The 10983-nt window shown below is 46.6% G+C and overlaps 1 protein-coding gene across 6 annotated transcripts in view; it reads left to right on the top strand.

Annotated features, from left to right (window-relative positions):
- The first annotated feature begins 4040 nt into the window (after nucleotides 1–4040).
- Nucleotides 4041–10983, top strand: part of CEP170 (centrosomal protein 170) — a 133329-nt gene continuing 126386 nt past the window's right edge. For 4 of the 6 annotated variants that reach the window (XM_077486226.1, XM_077486229.1, XM_077486225.1 and 1 more), the window contains exon 1: nucleotides 4041–4226. The gene's annotated coding sequence lies outside the window, so the exon portion shown is untranslated. The remainder of the gene's footprint in view (nucleotides 4227–10983) is intronic. The other 2 variants (XM_077486228.1, XM_077486227.1) reach the window with 1 other exon arrangement.

Below are 10983 nucleotides of genomic sequence, written 5' to 3'. Positions count from 1 at the left end.
ATCAGTGCTGCCAATCAGTGCTGCCAATTAGTGCCTATCAGTGCTGCCAATCAGTCCAGATCAATGCAACCTATTAGTGACAATCAGTGCTGCCTATCGGTGTCAATCAGTGCTGCCTATCACTGCCATTTATCAGTGCCAGCCAGTGCTGCCTATCAGTACCAATCAGTGCTGCCTATCAGTGACCATAAATGCTGCCTATCAGTGCTGCCAAACAGTGCTTCCTATTAATGCTGCTCAATGCTGCCAATCATTGCTGCCTATCAGTGCTTCCTATCAGTGCCGCCTATTAGTGCCAATCAATGCTGCCAGTGTTACCTATCAGTGCTGCATATTAGTGCCAATCAGTGTCAGTAAAAGGCCTGCAGCCTATCAGTGCCCATAAATGCTGCCTATCAGTGCTGCCAAACAGTGCTTCCTATCAATGCTGCCAATCATTGCTGCCTATCAGTGCTCATCAGTGCTTCCTATCAGTGCCGCTTATTAGTGCCAATCAATGCTGCCAATCAGTGTTACCTATCAGTGCCTATCAGTGCTGCCTATCAGTGCCAATCAGTGTCAGTAAAAGGCCTGCTGCTATCAGTGCCCATCATTGCTGTCTATCAGTGCTTCCTATCAGTGCCGCCTATTAGTGCCAATCAATGCTGCCAATCTGTGCTACCTATCAGTGCCCATCAGTGCTGCCTATAAGTGCCAATCAGTGCCCATCAGTGCTTCCTATCAGTGCCGCTCAATGCTGCAAATCAGTGCCAATCATTGTTGATCAGTGCCCATCACTGCGGCCTATCAGTGCTTCCCATCAGTGTCGCCTATTAGTGGTAATCAATGCTGCCAATCAGTGCTGCCAGTGTCACCTATCAGTGTGGCCTATCACTGCCTATAAGTGCTACCAATCAGTGCCCATCCATGCTGCCAATCAATGCTGCCTATTAATGCCCATCAGTACGGCCTATCAGTGCAAATCAGTGCCCATCAGTGCTACCAATCAGTGCCCATCATTGCTGCCAATCAGTGCGGTCTATCAGTGCCAATCAGCACCCATCAGTGCTGCCTATTAGTGTCCATCAGTGGACTGTGTGAAGTGTTGGGGAGATGAACTCAGCAACCAGCCATGGTGTCCATGGGGGGGGGGGGGGGGTGGGCACAAGTGAAATCCATCGTAGTCCGTAATAGGTAATCACCACACTACTATTTACAATAAACTACTGGAGGTAAAATAAGAAGTGTCAGTAAAAGGCCCGCTGCTAAGGATTTTTATGTGTTCCCATACCACAAAACAAGATGTGCAGCACTAATTTACTAACCAATAACTTAACAATAATGGTGGAACACTCTAATGTATGGAAATCTCAATAAACTTCAATATTACCACGATTCTGGTCTCTGTTATATGCAACGTCACATATAATACACTTCAAACTGAGAACAAAACATAACAAATGAAACTTAGCAGGGATGGTGGAAACCCCTCCTATAGATATTTGTCATACAGATTAACTTCAAGTGCAATAATTCCAGTGATATGTGATGTCACATGTAATACACATCAAAATGAGAATAATGGCGCGTACACACGACCAGACTTTCTGGCAGACTAGGTCCGACAGAATCAGTCCGTTGGACAATCCGATCGTGTGTGGGCTAACCCGATCATTTTTCATTTTAAAAAATCTGACAGACCTAGAAATAGAACATGTTTCAAATCTGTCCGACTGACTCAATTCCTATCGGGAAAACCGTTTATCTGTATGCTGGTCCGACTGCCAAATACGATGCAAGGGAAGCTATTGGCTACTGGCTATTGAACTTCCTTTTTTAGTCCCGTCTTACGTCATCACGTACAAAACGAACAGACTTTCGAATGGACTTAGTCCGTTCGTGTGCGACCAAGTCGGTTTGTTCAGAAAGTCCATCAGAACTCCGCCGAATGTCCGTCGGGAAGACTGTCTGACCTAGTCTGCCGGAAAGTCCGGTCGTGTGTACGCGGCATACGACAAACATTTTAAAAATTAGCAGAAATGGTGGCAGCCCCTCTACAGATAACCGCAATACAAATTAAATTCAAGTGCAACAACTTTTTAGTTGGGAGGTTCACACCATTATAGCATTTTCTTTTTTAGATTGTTACACTTAATTTTATATGTTTTAGTTACTATTATAATGTGAATCATTGCACTTCAAGTCCATGTCTTTATGAACCTTGATTTGTGCACTGGTGCGCAGTCAATTTGGAACAGGAAGGGACCATCCCCAAACTATTCCCACAAAGTTGGGAGCATGAAATTGTCCAAAATGTCTTGGTATGCCACTGAAAAACAACCCCACCCCATAATCGCCCCTTCACCAAATGAATTGGACCAGCTCATAAAGCGGGGTCCATAATGACATGGATGAGCGAGTTTGAGGTGGAGGAACTTGACTGGCCTGCACAGAGTCCTGACCTCAACTCGATAGAACACCTTTGAGATGAATGAGAGTGGAGACTGTGAACAAGGCCTTCTCAACATCAGTGCTTGACCTCACAAATGCGCTTCTGGAAGAATAGTCAAACATTCCCATAGACACACTCCTAAACCTTGTGTTTGGTCTTCTCTGAAGAGTAGCAGCTGTTATAGCTGTAAAGGGTGGGCCAACTAAATATTGATCCCTACGGACTAAGACTGGGATGCCATTAAAGTGTTTGTTAACCCACAGGGTACAATTTACATTATCCTCTTGGTTCATGAATCTGATGTCCCCTGTGACTGTGCTTTATAAAAAAATGCAGCCATGCACCTTGTTTATAGAGCGCAGATCTGCGATCATGTGACCTGCCATCTTTCTCCTCTCTCACATAACAGCTGCAGTGGGCGGGGCCGAGAATTCCCTCGCTGATGTCAGGGCAGAGGACTGGGTGACAGCAGGCAGAGCATTGGGTGAACGCAGGGCAGAGGACTGGGTGATGTAGATCAGAGGACTGGGTGAACGCACAGCAGAGGACTGGGTGACAGTAGGCAGAGGACTGGGAGACAACAGGGGACTGGGCGTCTGCAGAGGACTGGATGACAGTAGGCAGATGACTGGGAGACAACAGGGGACAGGGTGACAGCAGGGCAGAGGACTGGGTGAACGCAGGGCAGAGGACTGGGTGAACACAGGGCAGAGGACTGGGTGAACGCAGGGGACTGGGTGTCTGCAGAGGGCTGGGTGATAGCAGGCAGACGACTGGGCGACAACAGGGGACTGGGCGTCTGCAGAGGACTGGGTGACAGCAGAGGGCTGGGTGACAGCAGGGCAGAGGACTGGGTGACAGTAAGCAGAGGACTGGGCGACAACAGGGGACTGGGTGACAGCAGGGCCAAGGACTGGGTGACAGCCCTCTGCTGTCACTCAGTCCCCTGTTGTCGCCCAGTCCTCTGCTTGTTGTCACCCAGTCCTCTGCCCTGCTGTCACCCAGCCCTCTGCTGTTGCCCAGTCCCCTGCTGTCACCCAGCCCTCTGCTGCCACCCATTTCTATAAAAAAAAAGAATTTTAAATGTTGTCAATTATGCTCGCTGTGTACGGCAGTTCAATGAGGGGGCAACAAACATCACAGGGGGTATATACAGGGCTGATGCTAGACTGTTTTGCACCCATTCTATACCGTATAGAGGTATGTAAAATATATTTTAGCGGTACAGAATTTTTTTTTTTTTTTGGGGGGGGGGGCGCAAGTAGCTGGTCTCGCCTAGGGTGCAAAATAGTCTAGCACCGGCCCTGATTCCAGTCTTAGTAAATAACCCCATAGTGGTTTCCATTGAAAATAAATTTCTAAAAGGCTTGTATATATAAACAAGAAAAAAGGACTCAGGTATTAACCCTCAAAAATGAAAAGATGAATGCATGTAAATAAAAATAGGAGAAGACAAGGCCCCACAGGAGATTTTAGTCCCTGGGTTCCCTTTTAGAAGTGTCTCCTCTTTCTCCTCACTCCTCAGTGTGATGTGTTGCAGTGCTGCACTCTCAGCTCTGACTCTCCCCTCCTCAGTGGCTGTTGCAGTGACCGACAAGGCAGCGGTGCGCATGCGCCCAAAACGGTCCTCCATCCTTCCTCAGCCCCGCCCTTTCCCTCGGTGCCGTTAGGCTCAGGCTGCCAGGGATTGTGCTAGATATCCCCGGAGGATGTGATTGGAGCTGGACGGGCAGTATTGTGTGCGTGGAATGTAGAGCTCCATAGGACTGGCAGTGGGCGGAGGACACGCGTGGCGGTGAGTGATGCGGCCTTTAGCATGTTTTACCGGCCCGCCTGACCCCCGGGCTCCCCGAGTCATGTGTGTCCCCTCCCCCCCAAGGGGTGTATAGTGACGAGGGCTCCGCGCACCCCCAGCATGGGATCCGTTAGGCGATACATCTTTGTTCAGACTGGGCTGTATAGAACAAAGCGGATCACTGAGTGATGTCCATGCTGATCACTAGAATACAGGAGGAGGAGGGTTATCACTGATGATCACTATAATGCAGGAGGAGGGTGATCACTGATCACTAGAATACAGGAGGAGGGTGAGCCCATCACTAGAATACAGGAGGAGGGTGAGCCCATCACTAGAATACAGGAGGAGGGTGAGCCCATCACTAGAATACAGGAGGAGGGTGAGCCCATCACTATAATGCAGGAGGAGGGTGAGCCCATCACTATAATGCAGGAGGAGGGTGATCACTGATGATCACTATAATGCAGGAGGAGGGTGATCACTGATGATCACTATAATGCAGGAGGACGGGTTATCACTGATGATCACTAGAATACAGGAGGAGGGTAATCACTGATCACTAGAATACAGGAGGAGGGTGAGCCCATCACTATAATACAGGAGGAGGGTGATCACTGATGATCACTATAATGCAGGAGGAGGGTGATCACTGATGATCACTATAATGCAGGAGGAGGGTGATCACTGATGATCACTATAATGCAAGAGGAAGGTGATCACTATATGGCAGGAGGAGGGTGAGCACTGATGATCACTATATGGCAGGAGGAGGGTGAGCACTGATGATCACTATATGGCAGGAGGAGGGTGATCACTGATGATCACTATAATGCTGGAGGAGGGTGATCACTGATGATCACTATAATGCTGGAGGAGGGTGATCACTGATGATCACTATAATGCTGGAGGAGGGTGATCACTGATGATCACTATAATGCTGGAGGAGGGTGATCACTGATGATCACTATAATGCTGGAGGAGGGTGATCACTGATGATCACTATAATGCAGGAGGAGGGTGATCACTGATGATCACTATAATGCAGGAGGAGGGTGATCACTGATGATCACTATAATGCAGGAGGAGGGTGATCACTGATGATCATTATAATAATGGAGGAGGGTGATCACTATAATAATGGAGGAGGGTGATCCCATCACTGATCACTAGAATACAGGAGGAGGAGGGTGAGCTCATCACTGATCACTAGAATACAGGAGGAGGAGGGTGAGCCCATCACTGATCACTAGAATACAGGAGGAGGAGGGTGAGCCCATCACTGATCACTAGAATACAGGAGGAGGAGGGTGAGCCCATCACTGATCACTAGAATGCAGGAGGAGGAGGGTGAGCCCATCACTGATCACTAGAATGCAGGAGGAGGAGGGTGAGCCCATCACTGATCACTAGAATGCAGGAGGAGGAGGGTGAGCCCATCACTGATCACTAGAATGCAGGAGGAGGAGGGTGAGACCATCACTGATCACTAGAATGCAGGAGGAGGAGGGTGAGCCCATCACTGATCACTAGAATACAGGAGGAGGGTGAGCCCATCACTGATCACTACAATGCAGGAGGAGGGTGAGCCCATCGCTGATCACTTGAATACAGGAGGAGGGTGAGCCCATCGCTGATCACTAGAATGCAGGAGGAGGGTGAGCCCATCACTGATCACTAGAATACAGGAGGAGGGTGAGCCCATCACTGATCACTAGAATACAGGAGGAGGGTGAGCCCATCGCTGATCACTAGAATACAGGAGGAGGGTGAGCCCATCGCTGATCACTAGAATACAGGAGGAGGGTGAGCCCATCGCTGATCTCTAGAATGCAGGAGGAGGGTGGGCCCATCACTGATCACTAGAATGCAGGAGGAGGGTGAGCCCATCACTGATAACTAGAATATAGGAGAGTGAGCCCATCACTGATCACTACAATGTAGGAGGAGGTTGGGCCCATCACTGATCACTAGAATACAGGAGGAGGTTGGGCCCAACACTGATCACTAGAATACAGGAGGAGGTTGGGCCCAACACTGATCACTAGAATACAGGAGGAGGGTGAGCCCATCACTGATCACTAGAATACAGGAGGAGGTTGGGCCCAACACTGATCACTAGAATACAGGAGGAGGGTGAGCCCATCACTGATCTCTAGAATACAGGAGGAGGGTGAGCCCATCGCTGATCACTAGAATGCAGGAGGAGGGTGAGCCCATCGCTGATCACTAGAATACAGGAGGAGAGTGAGCCCATCACTGATCACTAGAATGCAGGAGGAGGGTGAGCCCATCACTGATCACTACAATGCAGGAGGAGGGTGAGCCCATCACTGATCACTACAATGCAGGAGGAGGGTGAGCCCATCACTGATCACTAGAATACAGGAGGAGGGTGAGCCCATCACTGATCACTACAATGCAGGAGGAGGTTGGGCCCATCACTGATCTCTAGAATGCAGGAGGAGGTTGATCACATTGTATACATGGGATGAGGATCTGTGTACAATACATCCATACACTGCACCCCACTGTCATCATCTCGCATTCATTCATCTGAGGGATCAGCCTGACTCTAATTATTATTGTCCTACATTCATCCCAGATAAGTGGGGGGATGAGCAATGCCATTGTCTGTCACACACTCCTCTAATACTTCTCTATTGATTGACATTGGGTCCATCCTTAAATGACAGTCAGGGGAGCAGCCAAGCACACCAACCAATCAGCTTCTAGCTTCAGCTTTTTCAGCTAAGCTATGAATACTGGAAGTAGATTGGTGCTCAGGCACAGCTGACCCAGATCCTGTCTGCTGCAGTTTTAGGAAATACTCCTGCATTTATATTTCTGCTTGGGAAGATAGCGGTCCAGAACAATGGGTTCAGACCATCCACCACCGATCGCCACATGTGATCAGACAGACATTTTTTAAGTTCAAAGATCACCAATATAAAAGCAGTAAAATGCCTGTTATCTGCAAAAAAAGAAGCTCATGTGAGGAAAAGGGTGTTTTGCTTTAGGCGGCAGAACGCTCAGATGTCAACAGGGGCCATTGAAATGAATGGGATTTGTCTTGTTGGGCGTTTTTAGAGCTGAGGCTTAAGCCTCATACACACGATCAGATTGTTGGCCAACAAAGCGTCAGACTTTTGACTGTAGGGAGTGTGCCAGGAACTTGTCTTGCATACAAACGATACACAATTGTCGGCCACAAAAAAAAACCACGTAGTGATGTACTACGAGGAATTTCAGCTCTTGAGCACCACGCTTTGGGCACCTTCTGCTAATGTCGTGTTTGGTGAGCATTGATTGTGAGCATGTGTATTTGTACTATCAACTTTTGTGTGACGGACTTGTGTACACACGATAGGAAAATCTGACAACAGACCCCTGTCCGCCGAAAATTTACTAGCCTGCCATCCAACTTTTGTTGGCGGAACGTTGGATGACAATTGTCTGATGGAGCATACTAACAGTTGGATTTTAGGCAAACGGTCTGTCATCACACAATTCCCTGCTGAAAATTGTGTGTACGAGGTTTTAGAGCAGGAAAACGCCCAAAAATGCCTAGATGTGAACAGAGCCTTAGCTGGGTATATACAAAAGAAGAAATCTGATGTTTTTTTTGTGAGGGCATTTGTTTGATTTGATGGCAGTTATGATTAGAAAAACAATGTTTCTTAATGCAGACCTTCAGTCATTTTTTTCATCTTTCCATCTATTAAATCTTCTGCCCTTGTTGTTTTAACTTTGGATAGTAAAACATTTTTTTTCTGCTAGTAAATACCTTATACAGCCCACTTCCTGTTTCTTGTCTGGTCATTAGCCTAGGCTTATGACATCATACACAGCTCTCTCACTCTCCTGAGAGTTTTTTCCAGGATTGGGGGGGGGTGTGAGTCATAAGAGGGCCAATGAGAGCTGGCGGTGTGCCTCTGTGTAAATCCAGGAAGTGAACAGGCAGCAGCTTCAGCTGGCCACAGTTAAAATGATTGGAGCCAGACTTAGTGGAGGGAGATTTCTGCAGCATATTTGGCAAGTACAGAATCACAATTTTTATATATATATATATATATATATATATATATATATATATATATATATATTTTTTTTTATTATGCAAAGTGGTTGGAGGGAAACTTCAGAATGGCAAAGATGTTTTTATTACAAATTATGTGAGCAGATAGCAGTTCCTTTTTAAAGCAGAGTTCAAGGCTTTTTATGTTTATTAAACGTCAGCAGCTACAAAAAGTGTAGATGCTAACTTTTAATAAACAGACACTTACCTGTTCCACGGTCCAGCGGTGCGGCCGAACGGGGTGTCGCTTCTCTCAGCCGGTGCCTCCAATGCCACTCTGGGCACCCGGCCGTGACAGCTTTCGGCTCCACGGCCGGGCAGGCACAGTGCATGCGCGAGTCGCGAATTTTCATTTGGTAAAGTCCATTTTTTTTTTTTTTTTATCTGAAATCCAAACAACATTCAAATTTACTAAGAATTTTCAGTATATTTTTCGGTTCCCACTTCCTCAATCCAAGGATGATGTGGTCACCCCCCCCCCCCCCCACGGCCTGCAGCCTTCCGGGGATAATGTCACATGTCCTAGGAGGCTATAGGGTCTTGCATGTGTGCATTTGGAAGCTGTCATTAAGTCACAGCCAGCCTCCAAATTCAAGATCACAGTGCCAGGGATCCACAACCTGAGAAGAATTCATGGCCTGGAAAGTATCTGTTTTTTAAAATTCAGCAGTCAGTAAAGTCAGTATTTGTAATATTCACAATGCTGAGTGAAGTTCCTCTTTAATCAGTGCTACGGCCTTACCGCAAGCTTACCACTGCTTTAAAAAAAAAAAAAAAAAAAAAAAAAAAAGCACATTTCTAAAGTACAATGATTTGCTTTTGGTTTGTAAGTACCGATCTGTTAAAACACTACTAGCACAATGGTGTAAAAGCTGTACAACGCATGGTTACTGGTTACTCTCTAATTTAGTACTGGTATTTATTTAGTGCTGACAATTTACACAGCACTTTACATACTGTACATTCATATCACCCCCCTGCCCTCAAGGAGCGGTAGGGTCCTTATGTCACATACGAGGGCCAATTCTTTTGGAGTAAACCAAAGTACCTGGCGGAAACCCACACTGCACAGGAAGAACATGACCCTTTGCCGATAGTGTCCTGATTGGGATGTGAACCAAGGACCGAAGTGCCACCAAGCTACTATGCTGCAACAACTGACACTTTTTGAAGTGTCACAAAATGACGCTTCATTTAAGTCTATGCACAACAAGAATTTTTTTACACCAGACTTCAAGAAGCATTATAGCACGAGCAGGGCACATAGAAAATGTTAAAAATAAAGTGCAGCGCTCTAACCCAAATAAAGTACTAAAATGACACAAATACATAAAAAACATACATAAAAAGTGCCTTCAATAATGAAGCATAATGTGAAAACATTTAGTGTGCAAAGCATTGCTGAAGTATTCAATAATTTGCTTATATATACACAAACGTCTACATAAAACAATTAGATATGGACCAAAAAAAAAAATCATAAAGTGCTAGTGCAAAGATAAATGTCTCATAGTGGCCCCTTTTACACGGGCGCCTCCGTCCTGCTGGATCTGCCCACTCAGTGAGGGGGAACGCTCTGCTGATCCCCGCTAAGCAGGTGGGTGACAGGTTCGTCTCTGCTTATTGACAGAGTGGAGATGGACAAAGTTCCGCTCTCCCCTATGGAGAGATCAGATGAAAACGGGCCGATTGTCATCCGATCCACCAGACAAATGTAAAATAGGACCTCTCTCCGTCAAGTTTTGGTGGAGTGGATCGTTTTGGATAGCAGTAGGTGTCAGCGGACATGTCATTGCTGACATTTGCCGCTTCATAGGGGTGAATGGAGTGTCCGATCGGGTCCACCTGAAAAACTGACAGGCGGACCTGATTGGAAAGCCCCTGTGAAAGGGGACTTAACCACCTCCGGACCACCCACCATTGTTATACATCGGCTGTTTGAAGAGGAATATCGTTGTTAGGGCAGCAGCTAGCTGCCATAATCCTGGTATTCTCTTCTTCAGTGAGCGGTTCGGTTTAAGATAAAAGTGGTCTCTGCGACGGGTTCGCCGCGAGATCGCTTTTAATTGGCGGTGGGAGAGGGGCCCCGCACTCCCGCCACGATCCGGTTCCCTCCGCCACTTACCGGAGCCGTCGGCAGAGGCAATCCTTTCTGTGGCCTGACATGGAGATGAATGAGGGGAAGATGGCTCCCACCCATCTCCATATCATTGCAGGGCGGAAGCTACGTCAAAACGTCACTTCTGCCCATAGCTCTTAAAGGGACTTTTTATTTTATTTTATTTTTTTAAATGACAACTTTTTTTCTTATTGCATTTTAGTTAAAATATGAGATCTGAGGTCTTTTTGACCCCAGATCTCATATTTAAGAGGTCCTGTCATGCTGTTTTTCTATTACAAGGGATGTTTACATTCCTTTTAATAGCAATAAAAGTGACACTATTTATTATTTTTTTTAAACAGTGTAAAAGTTAAAATAAGCATAAAAAAATAAAATAAAATTTTAAACGTGCCCCGTCCCGACGAGCTCGCGTGCAGAAGCTTGGCGTATGTGAGCAGCTTCCACATATGAAAACGGTGTTCAAACCACCCATAAGGTATCGCCGCAATCAGTAGATCAAGAGCAATAATTCTAACCCTAGCCCTCCTCTGTAACTTAAAACATGCAACCTGTAGAAT

The sequence above is a fragment of the Lithobates pipiens genome, unplaced genomic scaffold (assembly GCF_037356315.1).
Source record: "Lithobates pipiens isolate NorthernLeopardFrog02 unplaced genomic scaffold, aLitPip1_a1.2 Scaffold_18, whole genome shotgun sequence".
Classification (NCBI taxonomy): domain Eukaryota; kingdom Metazoa; phylum Chordata; class Amphibia; order Anura; family Ranidae; genus Lithobates; species Lithobates pipiens.
The sequence above is the reverse complement of the archived record's forward strand: the minus strand, read 5'-3'. Positions and strand labels throughout refer to the sequence as shown.